The sequence below is a fragment of the Anomaloglossus baeobatrachus genome, chromosome 2 (assembly GCF_048569485.1).
Source record: "Anomaloglossus baeobatrachus isolate aAnoBae1 chromosome 2, aAnoBae1.hap1, whole genome shotgun sequence".
NCBI lineage: Eukaryota > Metazoa > Chordata > Amphibia > Anura > Aromobatidae > Anomaloglossus > Anomaloglossus baeobatrachus.
Genome location: NC_134354.1, coordinates 703,667,032 through 703,694,385, shown reverse-complemented (window position 1 = coordinate 703,694,385; position 27,354 = coordinate 703,667,032). Strand labels below are relative to the sequence as shown.

The 27,354-nt window shown below is 43.0% G+C and overlaps 1 long non-coding RNA gene across 2 annotated transcripts in view; it reads right to left on the bottom strand.

Moving 5' to 3' along the window:
* LOC142290606 (uncharacterized) overlaps nt 1-27,354 on the bottom strand; it is a 233,371-nt gene that overhangs the window by 170,662 nt on the left and 35,355 nt on the right. For both annotated transcript variants that reach the window (XR_012750352.1, XR_012750351.1), the window contains exon 2: nt 13,348-13,403. This is a non-coding gene — a long non-coding RNA (uncharacterized LOC142290606). The remainder of the gene's footprint in view (nt 1-13,347; nt 13,404-27,354) is intronic.

Below are 27,354 nucleotides of genomic sequence, written 5' to 3'. Positions count from 1 at the left end.
TCTGGATCAAATCCTGACTGATAGCTGTCCATTCTTGCATAAGCAATGCTTGCATTTTGCCAGAATTTGTTGGTTTTTGTTTGTCCACCCGTCTCTTGATGATTGCCCACAAGTTCTTAATGGGATTAAGATCTGGGGAGTTTCCAGGCCATGGACCCAAAATCTCTGTTTTGTTCCATGAGCCATTTAGTGATCACCTTTGCTTTATGGCAAGGTGCTCCATCATGCTGGAAAAGGCATTGTTGGGCGCCAAACTGCTCTTGGACAGTTGGGAGAAGTTGCTCTTGGAGGACATTCTGGTACCATTCTTTATTCATGGCTGTGTTTTTAGGCAAGACTGAGTGGTGCGATTCCCTTGGCTGAGAAGCAACCCCACACATGAATCGTTTCAGGATGCTTAACAGCTGGCATGAGACAAGACTGGTGGTAGCGCTCACCTCCTCTTCTCCTAATAAGCTGTTTTCCAGATGTCCCAAACAATCAAAAAAGGGATTCATCTGAGAAAATGACTTTACCCCAGTCCTCAGCAGTCCACTTCCTGTACCTTTTGCAAAATATCAGTCGGTCCCTGATGTTTTTTCTGGAGAGAAGTGGCTTCTTTGCTGCCCTCCTTGAAACCAGGCCTTGCTCAAGCAGTCTCCGCCTCACAGTGCGTGCAGAAGCACTCACACCAGCCTGCTGCCATTGCTGAGCTAGCTCGGCACTGCTGGTAGTCCGATCCCGCAGCTGAAACAGTTTTAAGATACGGTCCTGGCGTTTGCTGGTCCTTCTTGGGCGCCCTGGAGCCTTTTTGGCAACAATGGAAGCTCTCTCCTTGAAGTTCTTGATGATGCGATAGATTGTTGACTGAGGTGCAATCTTTGTAGCTGCGATACTCTTCCCTGTTAGGCCATTTTTGTGCAGAGCAATGATGGCTGCACGTGTTTCTTTAGAGATAACCATGGTTAACTGAAGAGAAACAATGATACCAAGCACCAGCCTCCTTTTAAAGTGTCCAGTGGTGTCATTCTTACTTAATCATGACTGACTGATCGCCAGCCCTGTCCTCATCAACACCCACACCTGTGTTAATGGAACAATCACTAAAACAATGTTATCTGCTCCTTTTAAGGCAGGAATGCAATGATGTTGAAATGTGTTTTGGGGGTTAAAGTTCATTTTCTTATCCAATATTGACTTTGGAAGTAATTGCTGTTAAGCTGATCACTCTTTATGACATTCTGGAGTATATGCAAATTGCCATTAGAAAAACTTAAGCAGTAGACTTTGTAAAAATTAGTATTTGTAGCATTCTCAAAACTTTTGGCCATGACTGTACATTCAGGATCCTAGCACTGGCTTTACTTTATATATGAAAATCCTGCTGGTTGGTTCCCTTTAAAAAAGGATAATTATTCAAAGTTTGAAAGTTACAAACTTTGTAGACATTTGTCAAATTTCTAATATTTTTAAAAACACAAAAACATATCAACCTAAATTTATCATTAGCATAAAATATGTGAAACGAAAAAACAAATCTTAAAATCACAAAGCTATGTTGAAATATTGCAGAGTTATTGTGCCACATAAAGTGCCATATTAAATTTGAAAAATGTGGCTTGATCATTAAAGGGTTAAATTACAAAATGTTATCCTGTATAAGGTATCGGGGAAAATCTGGTACAAACAAGTATTTAAATTCACCAGAAAACATGTAATACATGCAGATTTTAAACATTATTATTATTATTTATTATTATAGCGCCATTTATTCCACGGCGCTTTACAAGTGAAATGGGGTATACATAAAAACTAGTACAACAATCATTAATAATACAAAACAGACAGGTACAGGAGGAGAGAGGACCCTGCCCGCGAGGGCTCACAGTCTACAGGGAATGGGTGAGGGTACATGGATTTGTGAGAAGATTTGAATGTCTTGTTCCAAAACTAATGAATGAAAGCTCACAACCACTTTAATTTTTTTTTTTTTTAAGAATTACTTACGAGTTGAAGGCTGTTGTTGGTTGACGGAGCTGCAGGAGTGACATCCCGTCTGCAACACATGGTCCTTGTGGCCAATCACAAGTGTTAGCAATCTAGTGTCATCTAATGCGGCATTACCAGTGAGGCTGGTGATTGGCCAAAATCGTCATGTATTGTAAACGTGATATCACCACGGCAGCCCTGTAAACAGTAAGGCTACGTTCACACGGGGCATCTTTTGCTGCGTGTTTGGTGCGATTTTGAGGTCACAAAGATGCACCAGAATGCATGCATTTCCTTCCTCCAGCAAAGCCTATGAGATTTCAATTTTGCTGTGCACACTGGGCATCTTTTGTTGGCTACATTTTTCAAGATGCAGCATGTCAATTCTCTTTGCGTTTTTACCACATCTCTGAGCCCTTCCAGTCAATAGATTTAACTTAAAAAAAAAGCATTGGGCAACACGCGGTAAAACCTCGTCAAAAATAAGGTAAAAACGCATTTGATGCATTTTTGCCGCGGTGCGTTTTTGGTGCATTTTAAGATGCACTCAAGATGTACTTCCAAAAAAAGATGCAACATGTGAACATAGCCTTGGTGATATGCTACTGCAGTGCAGCAGCACCACTAGTTCAGTTATGCCAATCTGTTATTAAACAAAATTATATATATATTTATTTTATTAATAATAATAATAATAATAATAATAATAATAATAAGACAGACAACCCCTGTAGGTCTGTTACTTTTAAATCATTGCTCTCTAGATGGTGTACAGTATATACACGTCACATCAGATTATCTGAGATCTTGTACTCCTTTAAGGGGGCTTTACACGCAGCGACATCTCTAGCGATGTCGCTCGTGAAAGCACCCACCCCCGTCGTTTGTGCGTCACGGGCAAATTGCTGCCCGTGGCGCACTATATCGCTGTTACCCGTCAAATGTACTTACCTTCCTAGCGACGTCGCTGTGGCCGGCGAACAATCTCTTCGTTAAGGGGGAGGTTCGTGCGCAGTCACAACGACGTCACACAGCGGCCGACCAATAGAAGCGGAGGGGAGGTGACCAGCCACATTAACAAACATGCCCACCTTGTTGCCAGAGGACGCAGGAAAGCTGTTCGTTGTTCCCGGGGTGTAACACGTAGCGATGTGTGCTGCCTCAGGAACGACGAACAACCTGCTTCCACAACGACCAACGAGATTTTGAAAATGAACGACGTGTCAACGATCAACGATTTGGTGAGTATGTTTGATCGTTAACACTCGCTCGGAGCTGTTACACGCAATAACGTCGCTAACGACGACGAATGTGCGTTACGAATTCCATGACCCCGATGACATATCGTTAATATGTCATTGCGTGTAATGCCCCCTTCATACTGCTGTATTTGTTTTCCTCGTTCCACATTTTGTGTGATTAACCACAAATGGCTCGAACAAGAGTAAAGGAAAAACTTTGGAAGCTAAAGTAAGAATTGAATATAGACTAAGTAGATATACGTGCTGATCCTCACGATGGCAGAGATTATTCACCAAAGCAGAGTAATTACATTTGCCATTATAAACCATTTTCCATAACGTTATAACAGGTCACACCAATAAAAAGTTGAGAAGCATCCTACGAAAAATGTAATCAAGGCGAAATAAAAAAACAAAAAATGCATGGACAGCAGAATGATTTACACGTCAGCACTGTCCATGTTGTATAGTAGTACTGTGCTACTTATTGTTCTAACACACTAGTCACTTTACATGATTATGGCCTCATGCACATGACAAACTATATCACGGCACAAAGGACAGTAGTCCTGTTTTCTTGTTCTAACAGTTCTGTACTGTTTTTTATTTTTTTTATTTTTATAGCACCATTGATTCCATGACACTGTAAATTAAAAAAAAGGGGTTACATACAAAATAAGAATATAGATTACGGTGAACAATAACTAATGACAGACTGGTATGGATAGGAGACTAAAGTCCTATAAAGTGATAGGCAAGATATCAGCTGCTATACAGTTCCTCTGTTTTTGACCTCTTGTGCAGAATAGCACCGTAGTAGACTACGTTCAGGTGTCTGCCTGCCGAAAACGTATACGCCCAAAAATTGTGCAAGATAGAGCACACGCCGACTCAGTCTGCTCCATTATAGTCAATGGCCCTGTTGGTGTATGTGTCCGAATCACATTTTGCAGGAGGGGGTTCAGATGGATGCCTTGACGGGACCAGTGAACGTAGGTAAAAACGCAATGTGAAGGTGGCCAAACCCCTTCACCCCCGGGCAATTTTCCGTTTTTTGTTGTTTTTTTGTGCCCATCCATCTGCTACTTTGGAGTGTCTGCTGCCATGAAGTTTGGTGTTTGTATCTTTCTGCTTATCCCCCTGTCTGTCTTTCCTTTTACTCTGTGTTTATTAGTGCAGCAGTGGGACTAGTGTCTCCTGCCAGCCATTTCCCTAGCCAGGGTGTTTTCAGGGCTAGAGAGGGATTAGGTATCTGGCTCGGCAACAAGCTTGAGGTGAGTTCAGGAGGTGTCCCCTAACCCCTCTCCCTAGCTATAGTTCCAATCCTTGTTAAAGTGTCCCCGGTGTCCCTCCCTTTGTTTGTGGTGTTTTTGTAATGCGTTAGACGCCCTTCAGTCTGACCGCGTGTGTCATGCGGTGCATACGGACATCTTCTACTCTGTGCGTGACAACATCTCTGTGGTGGGAGAGCCAGGTATAGGGTAAATGCGGCTACGTACAGGCCGTATATTTATTATACACATACAGTATACATAGAAATATATTTTGGAATTTTTACCATGACTGGGTCTAGGGATGGCAATATACTGTCTGATTAAAAGTCACTGAATACACAACTTCAATTTGATCACCTAACAGCTCCTAAAATATTCTAAAAAAAAATTGCAGACACATACACACAAATCAGCAACCCAGGTAAGAAGAAAAGGACAGACTGCAGATTCTGAGGAGATGCCCTTCAGACATTCAATGATCCTTTATTTTGCATTGTAATCTTGTCATTTTTGTTAAAACTCTGTTATACCTAATGAGCCAAACACTTGAACTAGAGTCTTTACAGACACGATATTTTGGTTTTCTATAACTAGCCATGACCTCACCCCTTTTATTTGTGTGCAGAGTCATCACTTGAAAAGCATTACTCAAACTCATTGCCGATTAATCAAAGCCCCACAAGAAGGTGATGTGATGTGGATGACCTCCTCGGGATCGCCAACTGCAATGTCTATAGATGGCCCTAGTTTAGCTCATAATGAAGCCCTGTCTTGGTAATTAGTGTAGTAGCCTTTGACATTTTTTTTTCTCTCTTGACTATTGAGTAGTATCTTGTTCATCAACGTAGCTGTGAATTAAATATACTTGGTGCTGAACTCTATATTTTCAGTTATTGGGGATTTCTAGCCAAAAAAGGGCAGATTTTTGCCATTAATTGCATTTATATACTTTTTTACAGATTGTTCTGTTACATTAGCCATTTTTATATAAACACTCATTGGCTGTTACTTTTACAATTGCTTTAAAAAGTGACAAGCCTGACCGCATAGGACCACGGATAGTCAAGCAGTGGTCCTGGGCCACCAAGTCCCTTGGCTTATATTTGACAAGTGACAGTTTCTTGCTTCGTCACATTACTAGTGGCGTGTGGGAATAGGTGGCTTCTCATGTTAATAGCCAAGCCAGTCCCCTTCTCTGCCCATATATCAGCTTTCACACAGTTTTTGAAATGTGTGGTCAGCCTCCGTAATACACAGCTCTGGTGACAAGACAATACAAAGAACCATGTCCCAACACCATATCAGACACATTCTTTAGGTGTGAAGGAAATTGTATGAGCTATTTACTCTTATTACCCTTGTGAAAATGAAACATTTGGGACTAAAGCAATATTTGTGGCATTTGTTTTTTCTTCATTTTTTCCTTCCACATTGCTTTGGTTGCTGTGAAGCAACTAAAGGGTTAATGAACAACTTTAATGTCATTTTGAGCACTTTGAGGGGTGCAGTTTTTAATAATGGTGTCACTATTGGGCATTTCCTATCACAAAGGACCCTTAAAGTCCCTTCAAATGTGATGTGGTCCCTATAAAAAAAAAAAAAAATTGTTTTCTAAATTTTGTTAGAAAAATATGAGAAATTGCTGAGAAAAAGAAGGGTTAAGTTTAAAAAAATAAATAGATAAAATTAAAAAAAAACATGCTTATGTAAAGTAGACATGTGACAAATGTTATTAATTAATGATTTTGTGTGATCTAACTATTGTTTAAGGGCATAAAAATTTAAGGTTCAAAAACTGCTAATTTTTCACATTTTTGTGAAATTTCATTATTTTCATAAATAAACGCAAATCATATACCACTAACCTGAAGTAAAATGTGTCATGAAAAAGAGCTCTCAGAATCACTGGGAAATATTGAAGTATTCTAGAGATTTTACCATGGAAAGTGACACTAGTCCCAATTGTAAAATTTGGCCTGTCAGAAAGAGGAAAACAGGCTCAGAGGTGAAGAGGCTAAAGACTAAACTGTAAGCTAATGAGCAGAGATGAACAAACCTGAAAAGTGAGTTCAGTGTTCTCCCCAAACACGGACTTTACTATAAACAATCTAATATATAAAGCTATGTGTGTGTGTGTGTGTGTGTGTGTGTGTGTGTGTGTGTGTGTGTGTGTGTGTGTGTGTGTGTGTGTGTGTATGTGTATGTGTGCTAAAGGAATCCACACCGTCGCATTTACAATCATGAAATTTTGCACAGACGCCTCCTGTGACTCAGGGAACGTCGTAGACTATGTTTTGATGGGAAAATTTAACCCTGCGCAGTTACTCCAAAATCCTGCCTCCATTAAACTGAATGGAGGTGGGAGCTACAGGCTATTAATAGCAACTGTCAGTGGTTGCTATAGGAACAAAATAAACTGTTAGTATAAGAAGCTTATGTGTGAGGTAATAAGATGTCAGTGGGGTGAAGGCTAGAGAGAGACAGACGGGCAAAGAGAGACAGACGGGCAAAGAGAGACAGACGGGCAAAGAGAGACAGACGGGCAAAGAGAGAGACGGTCAAAGAGAGAGACGGTCAAAGAGAGAGACGGTCAAAGAGAGAGACGGTCAAAGAGAGAGACGGTCAAAGAGAGAGACGGTCAAAGAGAGAGACGGGCAAAGAGAGAGACGGGCAAAGAGAGAGACGGGCAAAGAGAGAGACGGGCAAAGAGAGAGACGGGCAAAGAGAGAGACGGGCAAAGAGAGAGACGGGCAAAGAGAGAGACGGGCAAAGAGAGAGACGGGCAAAGAGAGACGGGCAGAGAGAGACGGGGAAAGAGAGAGACGGGGAAAGAGAGAGACGGGCAAAGAGAGAGACGGGCAAAGAGAGAGACGGGCAGAGAGAGACGGGGAAAGAGAGAGACGGGCAAAGAGAGAGACGGGCAAAGAGAGAGACGGGGAAAGAGAGAGACGGGGAAAGAGAGACGGGGAAAGAGAGACGGGGAAAGAGAGAGACGGGGAAAGAGAAAGACGGGGAAAGAGAGAGACGGGGAAAGAGAGAGACGGGGAAAGAGAGACGGGGAAAGAGAGAGACGGGGAAAGAGAGAGACGGGGAAAGAGAGAGACGGGGAAAGAGAGAGACGGGGAAAGAGAGAGACGGGGAAAGAGAGAGACGGGGAAAGAGAGAGACAGACACACACATAGAGACAGACAGAGATAGATAGAGACAGAAAGACACAGAGATGGAGATAGACTGATACAAATACAGACAGAGACATAGACACAGGCAGACAAGGAAAGAGGCAGACAGAGAGACTGACATAGACACACAGACAGAGACTGGGAGAGAGACAGTTACTATCCTGGGCAACGCCGGGTGCTACAGCTAGTAAATAAATAAAATTAAAATAAATAAATAAAGTGTTCAAGTTCGGGTGCTTTACATATACTGAAAAGGACTGGGCAAACCCGAACTGTAAAAGTCCAGATCCGCGCGGTTTCAAAGGTGCTGGGCCCGGGATTCCGGGTGTTTGATTGAGATACGGTACACGAGAATTAAAAAAAAAAAATAAAATTAAAGAAAATAAGAATGAAGCAAACGCTTCATATTGACCCAGGCTCTAGCCCGGCTGTACACTGCTCCTGTGCTGCTATACGCTGTGTATGCTGTTCCTGCGGCCTCCCTGGGCCGCTCATCACATAAGCACCGCTTTCCCTGCTCTCCCCGCCCACCGGCCGGCCTGCGTCTGTGACTATTTGCAGTGAGATGTGCCCCCAGCCTGTGTGACAGCGTGTGAGTGGTTGTCATCCTGGGCTGCCTGCTGCATAAAGGATGAAGAAGGCGGCTCAGGCTGGGCAGAGGGGGCACATCATGGGCGCAGTTCATAATGAGCTGCCTGAAAGACGAAGCAGGAAGCTCAGGCTGGGCAGAGGGGGCATATCGCACCCACCATATTGTTTATTTTAAACCGGGCTGCATTTTGAACACGCCACCCATCACATGACAAATTACATCATACCTGAAAGGAGCCCATACATTGTAGCATCTACCTTTAATTTTAGTGCACGCAGCCCCGGAAGTGAATGAGCGACCTGGAAGCAGCTTGCTGTCATGACACGGAGCTTTGGTGAGTACACCATGCATGCTCACTCCCCTATCCCCCCATCCCTTCCACCAACATTTTTTAATTCCGTATTCTGGTTCCCATAGACTTATATGGGTGCCAGATTCCGGACTGGATCCGGATTTTTTTTAAAAAAATGAACAGGGACCCACCGGTCCCAGTTTTCTGCGAGTTCGACCAGCTCTAATACTGACCACTCGAGCATCGCTGTGCTCTAGTATACTTGGTGCTCAGTCCAGTGCGAACCGCTTGAAATGTTTAAATGGCTCGCACTAACGCGGGCTTTGCACGTTGCGACATCGCAAGCCGATGCTGCGATGTCGCACGCGATAGTCCCCGCCCCCGTCGCAAGTACAATATCTTGTGAAAGCTGGCGTAGCGAAAATCATCGCTACGCCGGCTTCACATGCACTCACCTGCCCTGCGACCGTCGCTCTGGCCGGCGACCCGCCTCCTTATTAAGGGGGCGGGTCGTGCGGCGTCACTGCGACGTCACACGGCAGGCGGCCAATAGGAGCGGAGGGGCGGAGATGAGCAGGATGTAAACATCCCACCCACCTCCTTCCTTCCGCATAACCTACAGAAGCCGCGGTGACGCCGGTAGGAAATGCTCCTCGCTCCTGCGACTTCACACACAGTGATGTGTGCTGCCGCAGGAGCGAGGAACAACATCGGACCGTCGCGTCAGCGTAATTATGGATTACGCCGACGCTGCACCGATGATACGATTACGACGCTTTTGCGCTTGTTAATCGTATCATCGAACCTTTACACACTACGACGTCGCATGCGATGCCGGAAGTACGTAATTTTCAATTTGACCCCACCGACATCGCACCTGCGATGTCGTAGTGTGCAAAGCCCGCCTAAGGGTAAGAACAGCATAATCAGATTTAGTGTGCACCAAACCAAAAAATAAATAGACTCCATCCACCCTCCCCCAGAAGTGTTCTTTTTATGCCTGGCTGTATGTGATCGGAGAACCGAACTGCCCAATCAGTGACTTCTATTTGGGTTCATGTCAACTCTAGGTCTCAAACCGAACTTTATCTAAAGTCCGGTTGAACCCACTGAACCGAACTTCACAGGTCCACTCATCTCTATTAATGAAGCGTCCTCACAGAAATATATACACCATTCTGATCAGCGCCTCTTGCTCTCTAACGATGTTCTACATGACAAGTTGCATTTGATAGATCCCTGTTCTTTAAAGTCTGATCTTTATAACATGCTTTTGTCACAGGGTATGTACTGATGGAAAAGGCGCTCCTAGGCTAACCCTAAGACTGGGGCCCCTGCGCTGTTCCTTATCTAGAAAGTAGGCTCGATAGTAGCCAGGTTCGAGCCCCCAACTTGACCCTGCCTCCTGTCCAAGCCCTGAAACTACTCCGCCCCCAACCCAGGGAGCGGGCCGGACACCCAGTGGCGAAAAACCCATAAATAGGCACAGACAAGGGTAAATGAAAACTCGTGCACACAAACACAAAGGAGGGACAGTATGAACTAGGGGGGTAATGCAAAAGGGGTAGGAAATATATGCACAACTGAAGAGCTCACATCACGCTGAACCGCAACTTATAGATCACCACAGAACTGGATAACCACAGGAACAGAGGTAGCAGAAGCTATATCCGGCACTCAGCCCCAGAATCCAGAACCTTATAAAAAGGGTGAAGGTGGCTGAGGATGGTAATCAGCAGCTTCAGCTTCCAGGAGATGATCACAAGCTAGGACAAATTAACTCCTGCTTGACTGAGGATCAGTGATGCCAGAACCAGTCTATGCTCTTGACAGGCTGTGCAACTTAGGGAACCCAGGCTGTTTGTCGGACTCTGCAGTGGGAACAAAGTCCGACGCTGCCATGACATCCAGCGAGTGCACTGCCGAACACCGCATGACACTTTTTACGGAAGTGTATCATGACATGACAAATGGAGATTTTTGAGGACCTCAGATGAAAAATTGTTGATGCTGATCAGGTTGAAAGGTTTACAAAACCATATTAAAAGAACTTGGACTCTTTAAAGTACTGTAAAACAGCTTGTGTACAAATGGAGAAAAAAAATCAAGCTTTTTACCCTCTCCAGGAGTGTATGACCAACAAACATCATTCGAAGAACATATATAATAGTCTGCAAGTTCAAAAAGAAACCCAAGATAACTTCTAAGCAACTAAAGGCCTTGCTCATATTAGCTTTTGTTAATGTTAATGACTCCCACCATTAGGAGACCCTAAACAACAATGGAATATATAGCAAGAAAGCCACTTCTCTCCAAAAACGAACATTACTGTCTATCTGCAGTTTGCCAAAGTTCACTGAGACAAGCCAGAAGACTATTACAACAATGTTTTGGACATTGGAAATGTCAGGACATCTGCCCACGACCTGAGTCTCAAAAATGTGGATCAAGCAACAAGACCATGACCGAGAGAAGACAAGTTGCTCTACAAAAGGTTATTTAAAGAATAAAAGGTTAGCTTCGTATTGGCCAAGTCAGTCCCAAACGTATTCATATAAAAATGATGTCACAGGATTAGGAACGTTCAGGTCATTAGAGAAAACCTACCAATATAAATAGAGTGGATGCTGTTTAATAGGGAGGAAAAGGCTAAAATTCCTCCGAATTCATGTGCAACTCTAATCAATAATTACCAGAACTGTTTACATGCAATTAAACAAGATACTGAAAACAAAGGTTCATATACTTTTTCCACTCAGACATGGTCTATTGGATCATTTTCCGTCTAATATTTGACTCATTTGTTTGACTTGGTGCTCTTTGTTCAGTTAAGGACTCTGAATCTGATGTAATTTTAAGTCAAATTTATACAGAAATATGGAACATTTTGAAGAGATCACAAATTTTCAGGCACCATTGTATGCTCATACTTTCAGATTTATATTCTGAATGTTCCATATACAGACATCTGCAGGGGGGGGGAAAAAAAGGTTGCACAGCACTCAATTCTGCAAGCATTGCACTTGTGCATGAAACAAAGGGTCACCTATACTAGCAGCCAGACTCACCCCCTTCAGTTCATTTAAATAGGCATACATGTCTAAATTGGCATGGTTAGGAATCCCCAGAGTGTCCCAGCGGCAACTTATTTTTCTGTATTAGCAGCCAAGTCAAGTACAATAAAGCTATTCTGTAAGCAGAGATCAAGACCAAAGAAGCTAGGTGAATGTGCACAGTATCAGAAAGATGATCAACTCTAGGTTAATATTGAGAAAACTCATTTTTTTCTTAAAGGGATATTATCCAATTATTATATTGTTTTAGTTAGACAGCATGAAAATAAGCAAGTTGCAATTGACTTGTTTTTCTTTCTGCTTTTATCCTATTGCAATGAGAGCTTTTATCTTACATAGTGTACAGCTAATTTCCATAGAGTTCAGCCATTTGTACCAGCACAGACTCTAGCAGAGTGTGCTCAGAAGTTACCTTCGGAAAGAGTATAAATGCCAATATCGCACCCACCTCTCTAAAGCCCACTGATTTCTATACAGCAGTTGTCTACTCACTTCCCCCCCCCCTCAGCGCCTGACAAGCTGCCATTTTAAATCTTGCAAAACCACCACCCATAGGCATAAGCTTCTCCAAAATCATGTCTCATAATCACATCTCACTGTCAGTATGCATTTGGTCAAATGCAGACCTCTGTGTATTTGTAAAAATAAAATAAAATATATATCAGTGCACATGCTCCAGACAAACCACTGATGGCTGAAGGAATTGTAGCAGTAGTTGTGTGCTGAGCTTTATACTTCTAAGGCTATGTGACGACGGGACAACGTACCTGCGGATTTTGCCAGGGAAAAACTCGGATTTATCTCGATTTTCCAAATAAATCCGCAGGTTTGCGCAAGTACATACACTCCCCATGTTACCCTATGGGATTTGGGGAGTGCTGTATCAATGGTGCAGTATGTGCGGCTGTAGAAAATGCTGCGGATTTCCCACAGCTGCATGTAACTGCATGTCAATGATTCATGCGGAAATATCTGCGGAATTCCCGCTCCTCTACTATGGAGATACAGGGCGGGAATTCCGCAGGAATTCTGCACGAAATCGGCACGGTTTCTGCAGGTTTACCGCAACAACTCCGCAGAAATACCGCAGAAATGGATAGCTGCGGATTCCGGGGAGCAGCTGCGGTAAACCTGCGGAAAAATCTGCGGGTACGTTGTCCCGTTGGCACATAGACTTAGGCTATGTGCGCACGTTGCGTAAATACATGCAGTTACGCTACGCTTTGTAGCGCAGCGTAACTGCATGCGTCCTGCGTCCCCTGCACAGTCTATGGAGATTGTGCAGGGGCCGTGCGCACGTGGCGTCTTAGAGCGCAGCGCTTCGGCTGCTGCCCAAAGCGCTGCGTTCAAGAAGTGACATGTCACTTCTTCCGTGCGCTTTGCCGGCAGCTCCTGCTCTGTCTATGGCAGGAGCTGCAGGCAGAGCGCATGGAATCGGCTTTTTTTTTTCTCTACGGACATTTTCTGCAGCGATTTGAAGCGCACGTGTGCTCTTCAGATCGCTGCAGAAATTTCTGCAGGGCTAGTACGCAACGTGCGCACATAGCCTAATACTACAGCTCTGCTGTTCATCAGAACGGTCACTCAAGGAGGAGAGCCCGCCCTGTCAGAAACCAGAAAGTAGGAAGACTGCAGTCTTGTGAGCTGCCCAAGAAACAACTTGAGAATAACCCTTTAAATATTAAAAATAAAATATACAGCTTTGACTGTCTTTGGAAGATGCTTACCTGATTGAATCCCCAACTGTTCCAGTGAATATAAAAAGTGTGGTTAAGAAGATAACCTACAATAAAAAAATAAAAAAAACACTGTTATTGCACGTAAGACAATTGCTCCTCAGGTGATCTTCAAACTAGATGTCCGCTACTGGTCTCTCTATATACTTTTGTTATGACACCAACATAAACAAGATTAGAACCCCACTATTATATACTATAACAATATGGCTGCATTTTTCTAGTTGTGCTATATACCCTTCTTCTCCAGTTGTCCATGCTGATTATGCAATGATCATGACAAGAGGTCATTCATGTCAGTGCTGCAGTCATTCCAAGAGGTCATTCACGTCACTGCTGCAGTCATTCCAAGAGATCATTCATGTCACTGCTGCAGTCATTCCAAGAGATCATTCATGTCACTGCTGCAGTCATTCCAAGAGGTCATTCATGTCACTGCTGCAGTCATTCCAAGAGGTCATTCATGTCACTGCTGCAGTCATTCCAAGAGATCATTCATGTCACTGCTGCAGTCATTCCAAGAGATCATTCATGTCACTGCTGCAGTCATTCCAAGAGATCATTCATGTCACTGCTGCAGTCATTCCAAGAGATCATTCATGTCACTGCTGCAGTCATTCCAAGAGGTCATTCATGTCACTACTGCAGTCATTCCAAGAGGTCATTCATGTCACTGCTGCAGTCATTCCAAGAGGTCATTCATGTCACTGCTGCAGTCATTCCAAGAGATCATTCATGTCACTGCTGCAGTCATTCCAAGAGGTCATTCATGTCACTGCTGCAGTCATTCCAAGAGGTCATTCATGTCACTGCTGCAGTCATTCCAAGAGATCATTCATGTCACTGCTGCAGTCATTCCAAGAGGTCATTCATGTCACTGCTGCAGTCATTCCAAGAGGTCATTCATGTCACTGCTGCAGTCATTCCAAGAGGTCATTCATGTCACTGCTGCAGTCATTCCAAGAGGTCATTCATGTCACTGCTGCAGTCAATCACAGGCACAAGGTGGGCAAATGCATGTATGGCATATGACTGCAAAAGAATCTACAGGACATCACTGCAAAACCTAGAAGACTTCCAGAGCAATATGCAAGTCAAGTCAGCGATCTGGGCCCCAATATAAAATTCCTGGGCTGTAATTCTAAAATAAATTACTTGCCCCAGTGTGACAGTGAGGGTTTCCTAAGAGTTTTCCCCAAACTTGCCTAACAGTAAAGGCTAAATGATAAAAACTATCCACAAAAGTTAGTTGAGGATGCAATTGAAAAAAATAAAGAAAAATCCCAAGAGTTTTGCTTAGCAAATTTTAAAAGATCGGAGTTGGAGAGGGAAGAGGTGAATAACTTTAGAAATGAGACCATGAATAGTAATAAACAATAGAAACCTTTGGAAATATAATTTAACAACATACAACAGAAACAAGAAAATAATAAGAAATATTCTTAACAAATATTGGTACCTTCTTAAACGTGATCCGCTTTTAAATAAAATACTACCTCAAAATAGTGGAAAATGTATAACAACTTTATATAAAAATAAGGGGAAAAAGGAGAGGAGAAAAAAAAATAAAAAAAATAAATACATAAAGGTTGAATTTTATTTAACTTTTAATAAGTTTAAAAAATATATATATTTTTACATAATATTCAATAATTCTTATGTTTTATTTTTTTGTTGTTATTGCTGTGTAATTCTTAGTTTTTTATTAGAAGCGAATCCTATGTCATGTGATTAGAGGCAGTTGGGCGTGGTTATCTGTTTAGGATGTCTCCACTTTGAAATGAGGGATTAGTCTCTCTATAAGCACGCCTCTTCATGAAGTTAGATGTATACATCTTTTTTCTCTCAATTATACCTGAAGAAGGCTGAAGGATAAAACATCCGAGCCGAAACGCGTTGTATAATTAACCATATTTTAATATACAAATAAAATATCTCTTTACTTATTTGTATATTGGTCTAGTCATATGACCCAAAAATCATCCAATATGTTCCACCATTGGTAGCAGGAGCACCGCAAGACTGGTAGTTGCCTTTGGAACTAACACTAAAGGCATTAGGAATCAGAGATTTATATTTTATACCTCTTATCTAGATCAAATGACAAGATATATATAAGAATGTAGAAAATAGCCAATAAACTGACAATCTTAAAAAGACCCTCAGATTCATGCTACCTGAACCACAGGCTGAATCAATACAACTGTGTAGTTCTTTCTCAAATGCTCCAGGATTTCCTAGAAATGTTGCTTCGAAAAGCCAACCAAGGGACTATGCATCTCAGATGACCAGAGCGAGGCAGAATCCCAGCAGTTACCACCACCTCCTAGACAGTCAGGTCTCTTCTTCCTATACAAAAAACACACAGTATGGTGGAGCAAGGAGAAATCGGCCGAGACCTGCCTTTTGGGCTAGACATCTGGCACGCATAGTCCCTGGCTGGCTTTGCTCTGAAACACAACAAACATAGGCAATCTCCAATTCATACTGGTTTGGGAAGCATAAATCTACTTTTAAGTTCCCTTTAGGACTCGTGCGCACGTTGCGTAATAGCACTGCTTTTAGCACTGCAGCGTAAATGCATGCGTCCTGCGTTCCCTGCACAATCTATGTAGATTGTAGATACGTGAGCATGTTGCTTTTTTGAACGCAGTGATTAGGATGCTAAAATTTTGACCCAAATCCGTGCGTTCAAAAAAGCAGCATGTTCATTATTCCGTGCACTTTGGATGCAGCTCCCACTGTGTCTTTGGTGGGGGCAGCAGCCATAGCACGTGAAATCGGCATGTAATCTGCTGAAACACTGCATCTATTACACAGTGTTTTTGCAGCGATTTGAAGCGCACATGTGCTGTCAAATCGCTGCAGAAATTTCAGCATTTACGTGCGCACATAGCCTTAAAGTCAGAATAGGCTTAAATGGGGGGGGGGTGTGAGACCAGCTGTGTATGGAGTGTTATTAGACGGAACTGTGTAGGGGAGGAAAAAAAAACAAAACAAAAAAACAAAAATACATTTGTCCAACAAAAAGGTAAAGGTTGCTGGTGCTACATATGACAAGCGTGATCCATTAATAAAGGCCCTGTTACACACAACGACGTATCTAACGATATATCACCGGGGTCACAGATTCCGTGACACACATCCGGCATCGTTAGCGACGTCGTTGTGTGTAACAGCTCCGAGCTAGTGTTAGCGATCAAAAATACTCACCTTATCGTTGATATGTCGTTCATTTTCATAAAATCATTGCTGTTGCAGGACGCTGGTTGTTAGTCGTTCCTGCGGCAGCAGACATCACTATGTGTGACACTGCAGGAACGATGAACAACCTCGTACCTGCGTCCTCCGGCAACGAGGAAGGAAGGAGGTGGGCGGGATGTTCGGCCCGCTCATCTCCGCCCCTCCGCTTCTATTGGGCAGCCGCTTAATGACGCCGCACGAACCGCCACCTTAGAAAGGAGATGGTTCGCCGGCCACAGCGACGTCGCTAGGCAGGTAAGTCCCGTGTGACGGGTTCTAACGATGTTGTGCGCCAAGGACACCAATTTGCCCATGACGCACAACCGACGGGGGCGGGTGCTTTCACCAGCGACATCGCTAGCGATGTCGCTGCGTGTCTAAAGCCCCCTTAAGTCTTAGAACATGATTAGGGGTCTAGACCAACATCTCTAGTCATATTCCAAAGCTATTAAAGGGTCAGACATTGACTTTTAGGGTAGATACTTTCAATAAGTCTCATTAGCAGGAATTTATTTTTTAGGAGAAAGCTAATTTTTTCATGTCAGAGTTTAGATGTAACAAGGTTGGATTTGATGAAGCTCAACTCTGAAAATCAGATGGCAGGATCTGAACTTTTCTGGTTCTCATTTCTACTTAGGCTAAGTTCACATGTCCGGTAGTCATCCGTTAGAATGGATCCTGGATAGATCCATTGGGAAACTGATTTCTGCCATATCTGGTTTTGTTTTTTTCCATGGAATTCTTTTGAGGACGGATCCATTAATAGATTGCTATTTATCTTTCATGTGTAATGATCTGATAAAAAAAAGGATCTGTAACAAATGCAATAATAAAGGGTGCTTTACACGCTGCGACATCGCTAACGATATATCGTTGGGGTCATGGTATTTGTGACGCACATCCGGCGTCGTTAGCGACGTCGCAGCGTGTGACACCTATCGCAAAAGAGGCAAAAATCGTTGGTATGCGAGACGTGGTTCACTTACCAAAAATCGTTGTCTGGTCAGAGCGAGGTTGTTTGTCATACCTGCGGCAGCACACATCGCTATGTGTGACACCGCAGGAACGAGGTACAACCTCGTACCTGCGGCCGGCCACAATGAGGAAGGAAGGAGGTGGGTGGGATGTTTGTCCCGCTCATCTCCGCCCCTCCGCTTCTATTGGACGGTTGCCGTGTGACGTCGCTGTGACGCCGCACGTACCGCCCCCTTAGAAAGGAGGCGGTTCGCCGGCCACAGTGACATCGCAGGGAAGGTAAGTCCGTGTGACGGGTGTAAGCGATGTTGTGCGCCACGGGCAGCGATTTGCCCGTGACGCACAACAGACGGGGGCGGGTACGCTCGCTAGCGATATCGATAGCGATATCGCAGCATGTAAAGTGCCCTTAACAGATGACTAGCAATCTGTTAATGGATCTATCCTCCATAGACTCTTATGATTAGAAACGGATCCGGCAGACATCCGTTATTTAACAAACGATAAAAAAAAGTTGTGTTTGCACAAGTTTTTTGACAATGTATCTGACAGATCAGTGCTAACTGACGATTACTGGACATGTGAACTCAGCCTTATACTGGTGGTTTTTCAGTCCGGATGCACCTGGGTTGCAATAAATTTGTTAGTATTGCACGCACAAGCAATGCAGCGTGAACACGTTGAGTATTTGTTTTAGTATTTTTTACCTTAGTATTTGTAGCCGAAATCATAAATGGAACAATCAGAGGAAAGTATAATAGAAGCACGTCACCACTTCTGTATTTTTCACTCTTTCCTGGTTTTGGCTTAGGCCACTTTCACTCAGTTTTTTGCTATCAGGCACAATCCGGTAGAAAAACTGATGCGATGGATCCGTCGAAAAAAAAGGATCTGTCGCATCAGTTTTTTCCATCTGTTTCTTCCATTTTTCTACGGATCCGTTGTGATACTGAGCATGCTCAGTTTAAAAAAAACGCAATCTGCCGTTGGATTCCGTCATATGACGGATGACACCGGATCCGGCGCCCATAGGCTTCCATTATACAACATGCCAGATGGCTCCGGATCCGTTTTTTTGCCATTGTCAAAAAACGTTCCATACTGCGTCCTTTCTAGCAGACAGAGTAAGAAATTTCGCCGGATCCGGCGGACGCTGCATGCAACGCAAGGCCATCCGGCACAATTTGACGCTAATACAAGTCAATGGGGAATAAAACGGATCCGGCGCCAGATCTGTTTTATCCGCATTTCACCAGATTGTGCCTGACGGCAAAAAACGGATGTGTGGAGGCAGCCTTACAAATACTGGAGGTAAAAAAATATAAAACCTCACCAAATACGCTACTCAATGGCCTTATTTATTCAAGCAGGCACATAAACCCTAGGTGACAATGCACATGCGGTCAATATACAATATAAAAGAAATCATGAAAGTCCAGTTTTTCTCTCCCTTTGAAGCTGGATGTTCTTCAGATTTACACTATTCTCCATGCGAAGCATAAAATTCTCCATTCTTCTATTTCATTGGAACCAGCTTGACACTGGGGAGCACTAAAGCATTTTACATACAATGTTTAACCCACTCCAATGCACCAAGCTTCTATCCTGGAGAATTGTCAACTGTTCTTGTTTTGTGACTCATGGTAGAAATAATTTCAGGGAGAAAGGAAAAAAAATTGAGACAAAAAATAACCTCTGTATTATCAAGAGGCTCATACCACGTAATAGTACAGTGAGTCATACACCGGGTGAAATGGAACATGGCAACTGCGTGGAAGGTGGCATGTAAACAGCCATTTCAACATCATGTTTTCGGGAAGGGGAGAAGCACACAAACTGGCACAGGACAAAGCATATACCGGGCAGAGAAACCTGGACAGGTCATCAAGCCAGACTTATCTACTTTGCCGGACAGGGATGTTCAAACTTCTTAATTATAATTGGTGATAAAAATGGGGGACGTCATCTGCGGTATTTAAGGAAATTCTAGACAACTTTTTGTAATAATTCACCAAGGAGTCATTAGAGGATGTGGTGAGACCAGCAAAGATTTCAGGAGAAGCGTAGGAGGAGGTTACGGGAAGGGTTTTCCAATTGGTGACTAGAGTTACACACCATTGTTCAGATCTTCGAATGATAAGGAAATATGAATGAATACAATGAAATGCCTTTGATATGAGCTGGTGAGTGTGGAAGTGGAGAAATTACCGTCATTCTACGTCATCAACAAGGATTCGGAAATATTCCTGGTTAATGAATCGGCCTCATTGGGTTTGCATATAAGATTTGCTAGACCATGACAGTGTGTACACCAGAATTTTGAAGAAAAAAAAAAATAATGCTGAGCTTACTTACATAACGTGTGTATTTTAAATCAGGGAGAATGGAATTAGCTGCTGAAAAGGACTGGGTATATTAAAATTCAATTAAAATGCATCAAACCCCCAACATCTGCTATTATGAAGTCCCCACACACATGAAATTGGGGTTCTCAGGTGTTTGACTCAAGGTTTTTGAGCTCATAGAAAATGTTTTCAATAGCAAAAGCAGATTAGAAAAACGCCACACAAACTGACATGCTCATTCTTTGTGAGGATCCGTTTTTGAGCTTATTATTGCCGCCAGAACCTCTAAAATTGATTCCATCTTGAAGAGACATGCTGGGAAAGGGACAAATGTCGATCAAGCCACTCGGTGGGGCAGCACTTATTTAATAATTGAGCGATTGCTTGAACTAAAACCATTTCTTATAGATATGGCGAACCCTCAGGTAACCCTAAATGAAGGTCAATGGACACAGGTGGCTGAATTGAAGGAGTTGCTTAATCACCCATTTGCCGTGACTAAAAAATTACAAGCTGAGGATTTAACTCCTGGCATTTTCATTACGGAGTGGAAGAACTTGCTATTTTGCCTGTCCCAAAGAGGAGGTTTAATCACAGATGGCATTTCTGCTTCAATGAAACGGAGAGAGACACAGCTGGAAAATAAAATTTTTCTGGCAGCTGTTTATGTGGACCCAAGTCATCGTATACTGCTTGATGATCAACAGGTTACTAAAGGAAAAGAGGCTCTGACTGAGGTAGCAGTTAGGATGAGCGGCTACAGGACTGCCAGGCGCAAGAGGACTTGGGGCCTGACTGTGCTACTACTGCCATATCTTCATCCTCATCAGATGAGGAGTTTAACTTTGACAAGTATTTGGATGACATGTAGCAGGCAAAGCGTTGCCACAAGGAAAAAGATTTCACTCCATCTCCTATAACAAGCAGACTGACCAGATTTCAGCAAAATTTTTCCCTTACTCGCAAAGAAATAGAAAAATTCAACCGTTCACTGTGCATGAGGCAATTCCTTTATACCCGGAAATTGTTAGAGATGTTGCCCATGTGGTTACGGCTTTGCCTCCAACCCAAGTTAGTGTAGAGAGGTTGATCTCTAGCCTTAAAATTATTAAGTCAGATTTGCGGTCATCTACCATAGGAGGAGAAATGGTAAACTAGTGTGGATGTGTAGCGCCCCTGAATATATCAGGGTGCTACAGGGAACTGCATCATTTCCCTAGGGTGCAGGGCATATCCCTCCATGGTTCCAGGTTCCCAACAATTGGTGTCACCACCATCAGCACCACAAATCCCAACCACACCTCACATCATGACCTGTCAAGACACACCAGTGGGTTGGTCTAGCTGGAATAGGGCCACCCACCTAGGGGTCAGGCAGACTGGTGGGAGGGAAGGACAGGAGTCGAGTGAGAGCCCTCAAAGTGTGAGGAGCTGGAGTGGTAGCTCCCGGGGAGCTAGACCAAAGTTGGGTCGCAGACGGTGGTCCGGGACCAGAGGAGTCGGTTACCGGTTGCAGGGACGTTGGACAGGGGTGTGACGGACGTAGTCTTGGAGGACTGTTGGCACCAGAAAGCCCAATAACCGGACCGGTACCGAGCACGACGGGGTACAGGACCGGGGCCTTCCCTATCTGCGGAGGGACTGACACCTTGCTGCTCCACACCATCTGCCCCGGTACTCCTTCCAGCAGCGGCGGTACTGCCATTACCACAACCCGCAGGTGGCATCACAAACGTTTCCCCTGTAAATAATCCCCTTTCAAGGATCGGAGTGTTTGCCGAGCCTCGGTTTGGACCCCTCGAACCACGACCACCCCGGTCGTCGCCAGGGTGGCACAGATGCCGCCCAAAACAACTGGCCAATGGATGTGAGGAGCTGGGGTAGAAAATGTTTTCTTAATTCCCAAGCTAAAGAGAACACAAAAAAGGTTTACCAATCATGACAAATAGAATGTATTGTGAGATGTATAACGTATGGTACACCGTTTAGACCATCTTAAGACAAAATGCCATGCATCTCGGCAAATGGGCCACACCAGCAGGAGGAGACCCCAATGTTTCGTATATACTTATTCCAATGCTTAATAATATATTATAATACATAATTTTAAAAAAAGTCTAAAGGTTCAGATCGTTCGGCTGTGTGCACACGTTGCTTATTTGTAATCTGCGGATTTGGAGCAGAAGTGTTTTTTTTCCACCTATTGACTACAATGAAGTCAGTCAAAAACACAGATATAAAAATAATTGTGGATTTGCAATGTTTTTGTAGCGTTGTTGCTCCAAAGACTCATGGGTGGTAACTAAAGAAAAGCTAGATACGGTAGATGACTTAGAAGACAGACAGAAAGACATCTGGCAGATATATAATTTCACAACCCCCTACAACATTTTATAAAATTGCATTGCATGTGATGCTTATTGTCCAGCTTGAGATTGAACACATAATAAATTAAAAATAAATAAATAAATAATTAAAAAAAAAAAAAATGGTGTGCCCCCCCCTCCCATGTTTGATAACCAGCCAAGGTAAAGTAGACAGCTGGGGGCTGATATTATCAGGCTGGGAAGGTACCTGGTTATTGCATCCTTCCCAGCCTAAAAGTAGGAGCACACAGCCTCCCCAGGATTAGCACATCACGAGATGCTCCAATTCTGGCGCTTTGCTCCGGCTCTTACCTGGTATGGTGGCAATTTAGGTAATGGTTTATGGGGTCAATGACAGCTGTGAATTTAAAAAAAAAAACAAAAAAAACCCCCAAAACCCTGGTGTCAGTAATGGTGGTGTCTACTCAGTTATTTAAAAAAGAAACAAAACAAACAAAAAAAACTTTAAATAACACTTTCACTTTCTATCTATACATCTCTCGATTTCTCACTAGGCTCTATAAACATCAAACTGCATTTAGTGCTGCCTAAAAACGCATCAAAAAAGGTGCCTTTTGTCACCTGCGTTTTTTTCCTGCCAAGATATGCAGAAATTTCTGCATCCAAACACTCAACATGTGCACATACCCTTTAACTCCAGCACCATTTCTTTAGAAATACTGTTCCTCCTTCCAATTTAGCCGGCATTCTCCCAGCCCGTGCAGTCTTTTCATGCCGTACTAGTATGCAAACACAGCGAGCACTGTTCGTGCCTTTATGTCTCTACAATTTATAAACCTTCTAAAAGAAGGAGGGGAAAGAAAAAAAAAAGTCAATCTTACTAATGAATATCATTATTTTCCAACACCGTGATGCACATGACAGAACATAAAAAAAAGAGAGTAAGTAGAGCAAAAAAAAAAAAAAATTTTAGCGGCCGGCCCATGCATGCTAAACAAAGAGGATTCTATTGCCTGATTCCAGACTGCTGAGCCAGCAACTTTACAGGCAGAACTTCTTAACTTGGGAAATGCAGGATCTCAAATCTCTTCTTCGGTGCGCTCTGCTCGGGAGTTGTGAAGTATTTACAATACGAAGAAGAAGGTCATAAAACCCTAGATCGGCAGCTACAGGACTGAAACAATATTTAGTGCTTATGACATGGAAAAGATGCAGAGGATCTCATCTTTCTGTAATATAATTACAGAAAATAGAATTCATCTTTGTGAATGTGCGCTGGACACTAAAAACCTAAAAATCACATTATCTATAAAGAATAGACTATAGTTAACAGCGCAGAAAACAACGATGGACACTCAAGGGCGGGGACGAGAGACCAATCGTCAATGAAAACGAAAATAAGCAAAGATAGCACATTTACAGAAAATCGTATGTTACATTAGCCAGCGAGATTTATAGAGGTCAATCACTAAATTACATTTATTGACAATGGGCAAGTCCGCTTGATGTTCTCCTGCCTGTGAGTTCATAGATATTTGACCATCCTTTGAAAGACGTTATTCTGGATGTTTTGAGAATCTGCAGATATTTTTTACATCTGACTCTTAAGGCCTCATTCACACATTTTTGGTGAAGAATAAAAAAAAAAATAAATGGTACCAGGGTCAGTGTATAGTCCATGTGTCCATTTTTCGGTTTTTACCATCGGTGTTTTTGAAAGATTTATAAATACATTATAAAGACTCTCCTACCCTTTTCACTGTTAAAGGGAACCTGTCACCAGGTTTTTCCCTTGGATAGATAGAAGAAAGAAGTCTGGTTTGGATGCCGCGCTATTCACCTCTGCAATAGTATGATTAATGTCTTTTATTTTCATCACAGGTCTACGCGTTTAAGGAGTACTCAGCTCCCTTCATCAGGACATCAGGCAAAAAGAACATCACAACATCAAATTTGATGTTCTTTTTGCCTGATGTCCTGATGAAGGGAGCTGAGTACTCCTGAAACGCATAGACCTGTGATGAAAATAAAAGGCATTAATTATTAATCATACTATTGTGGAGTGGTGAATAGCACGGCATCCAAACCGGACTTCTTCCTTCTATCTATCCATATACTCTATCCGGGGCTGCAACTTTCCACCAGGAGACTACATGCGATTAAAAGGGTTATGACTGGCACAAATCCTATAGGTGAGTGGTTTTTACCCTCAATTTACTCACGTTATCGTTGGTAAGACCCTAGTGCGCTTTTCTTCCACAGTTGATATCCTTACAGGTTTTTCACTTATGATCTGTGGCCACCACCATTAAGCCCTTATAAGAGCCCAGGCCGCTCTGTAGAACACAAAAACCACCTTTATAATACTCACCTAAGGGGTGGTTCGGTATGATGGGCGTCTCTGCTCTCTCGTCCAGCGTTCCTTTCTGCGACTATCACCGTCTTCCTACCCAGCCAAGTATGGATGTGTCCTGCGCAGGCGCACTTTGATCTGCCCTACTAAGGGCAGATCAAAGTATTGTAGTGCGCATGCGGTCTTTAACCTTTAGTCCCGCCAGCGCATTACACTACTTTGATTTTCCCTGAGCAGGGCAAATCAAAGTGCGCCTGCACAGGACCGCAATTCCAGCCTGTGTGGATGACGTAGGACGCATCATCCATACTCTGTTGGTTAGGGCGGTGTCACACTTGCGATTCGCTTGCGTGTATCTCGCGCAAGTTTCGCGGTGCATCACTCGTCAATGATTCACATTCGCCTCACAGGAGCGGGTCGGTTTCATGTATCTCAATAGGGAATCGCAAGTGTGACACCGCGCTTAGAAGGAGGACGGTGATCGCCGCAGGGAGGAGGCGCCGGAACGGAGAGCAGTGAAACTCTTCGGACCGGACCACCCCCTATGTGAGTATTATAAAAGTGATAATGTTCTACAGCTCGGCCTGGACTCTTATTCTGGAATTCTGTATATAAGAGATCACTGGTGGTGGCCACAGTTTCTAGTCTGATGACAGGTTCTCTTTAACTCTCAACTGGTGAGGTGGGGTTTGCAACACCTCAGGGAAAGTTTGTTCAGCTGGCATTCATTGGGTTGGAACATGCTGGTATGAATCATCAATGTATTACATTTTCCGATACTTATGGGTGACAAAAATGTGGTATAATCATGTGTAATCAATCGTCAATAAGAAAACGATTAAAACAAACGTGATCTTTGCATTTTCTGTAAAAATTTAGAGATTTCTAAACACTGGGGTATAGGAAGCCCCACATCACCAGTTGCGTTGAGGTTTAAACTCATACAGCACACACATTGTACACTGATGGCATCTGTATGCTCTGTTTTTCACCGACCCATAGACTTATAATGGTCTTTAGCCATGATACCAGACCCAAAAATTAAAAAAATAAAAAAACGAAAAGGAAAATATGGGACAGATCTTGAGAAGTTTTTCCATGGAGACATGGTCCGTGAAAAACAAAACAAAAACACGGACAGGTAAAGAACACCATATATTATTTATAATGGATACGTGTGTTATCCGTGACTAAACAGATCCAACATGTATGTGCAACCTCGGACGTGTGAGTAAGGCCTTAGATGCAAGGCCAAATTGTCTCATTGTAAAAAAAAGTTTACATGACTATACAAAAAAAAAAACCAAAACACAAAAAAACACCACACACACACACGACAATACTCAATCCAATGTTACTCAATGGGGCAGTGGAAAGGAGCACATTTTTACTCATGGACCAAATCTGTGCAAAAATAAAATTATTCTATACAAAGCCACAGTACAGCATCCTATTTTTATAGATGAACTGTAATTCTTTAACTAAAATTGTTAATAATTGCTGAGGAATAAAAACAAACTGGACTTTTCTGGATGAAATATTTGTTTTGTTGTTTGTTTTTTTTTTAAAATACACTTGAATAAGTAGAGATGTACTATACCCTCTACTCTCTACTTACGTGTCTTGTTCACAGCTTGTGGACTCATAATAGCAGTATTTTTTATATATACTTGTGAGACCCAGCCGTAATGGTCCCAAGAGACTGGACAATATTACTTAGCATTATAGCAATGGCCATCAGGATAGACAGTCAGATTAGCAGATCCATTTGCTTTTGATTAGCTGGGCTGGCACAACATTATTGCACCGTGACACACAGATTATGTCATGCCAGCTTGGCTAAGTAAGTGCCGCATCGGGGATCCCAGAAGGTAAAATATATGAGGAGCTCCGTCCAGTGGCCAGATATTACCGTCATGACCAATGGGCCATCTGTGATTTTCATGGATAGCCTTTGATTCTGTGATAAGTCTATGGGGCCATTTACACGTACATAATTTTTCACGGACCAAGTGGTTCAATAAAAACCATGGAGACATGACTGATTTAGAATGAAGGATCAAAATGCAAGCCTACAGGTCTGAAAAAAAAAAAAAAAAAAAATAATAAAATAATAAAAATACCTGGACATCTGAATGAGCACTAACACTGTATGAAAGAACTTGACAGGTGATATACAGGGCTGTATTTTGCCTTCGTGCTGCCCTAGGCACTTTAAGTGGTCGCGCCCCTTAGTGACAACGTAAAATTGAGTTTTCGCACACGACATCTGTTTAAGGCAGATCTACTTTGTAAAACACTTGAAAAAGTATCAATGAGAAATGAAGGGCACTACCACCCCCCCCCAATGGGGATCACCACAGGCACATCAAAACATAGCATGAGTATAAAATATTCCCACCGTCCCCACTTATATACTGTGACTGTCACACTGCCCCTAATAAACTACACACTACCCTCCCTTATAAATTATACCCACCACACCTTCCTCAATTATGAAATATGATCTGCACATTGACCTCACATCATGCTGCCCCCTCCTCACAGTGTCCCATGCATGCTGCCCCCTCCTCACAGTGTCCCATGCATACTGCCCCCTCCTCACAATGTCCCATGCATGCTTCCCCCTCCTCACAATGTCCCATGCATGCTGCCCCCTCCTCACAATGTCCCATGCATGCTGCCCCCTCCTCACAATGTCCCATGCATGCTGCCCCCTCCTCACAATGTCCCATGCATGCTGCCCCCTCCTCAC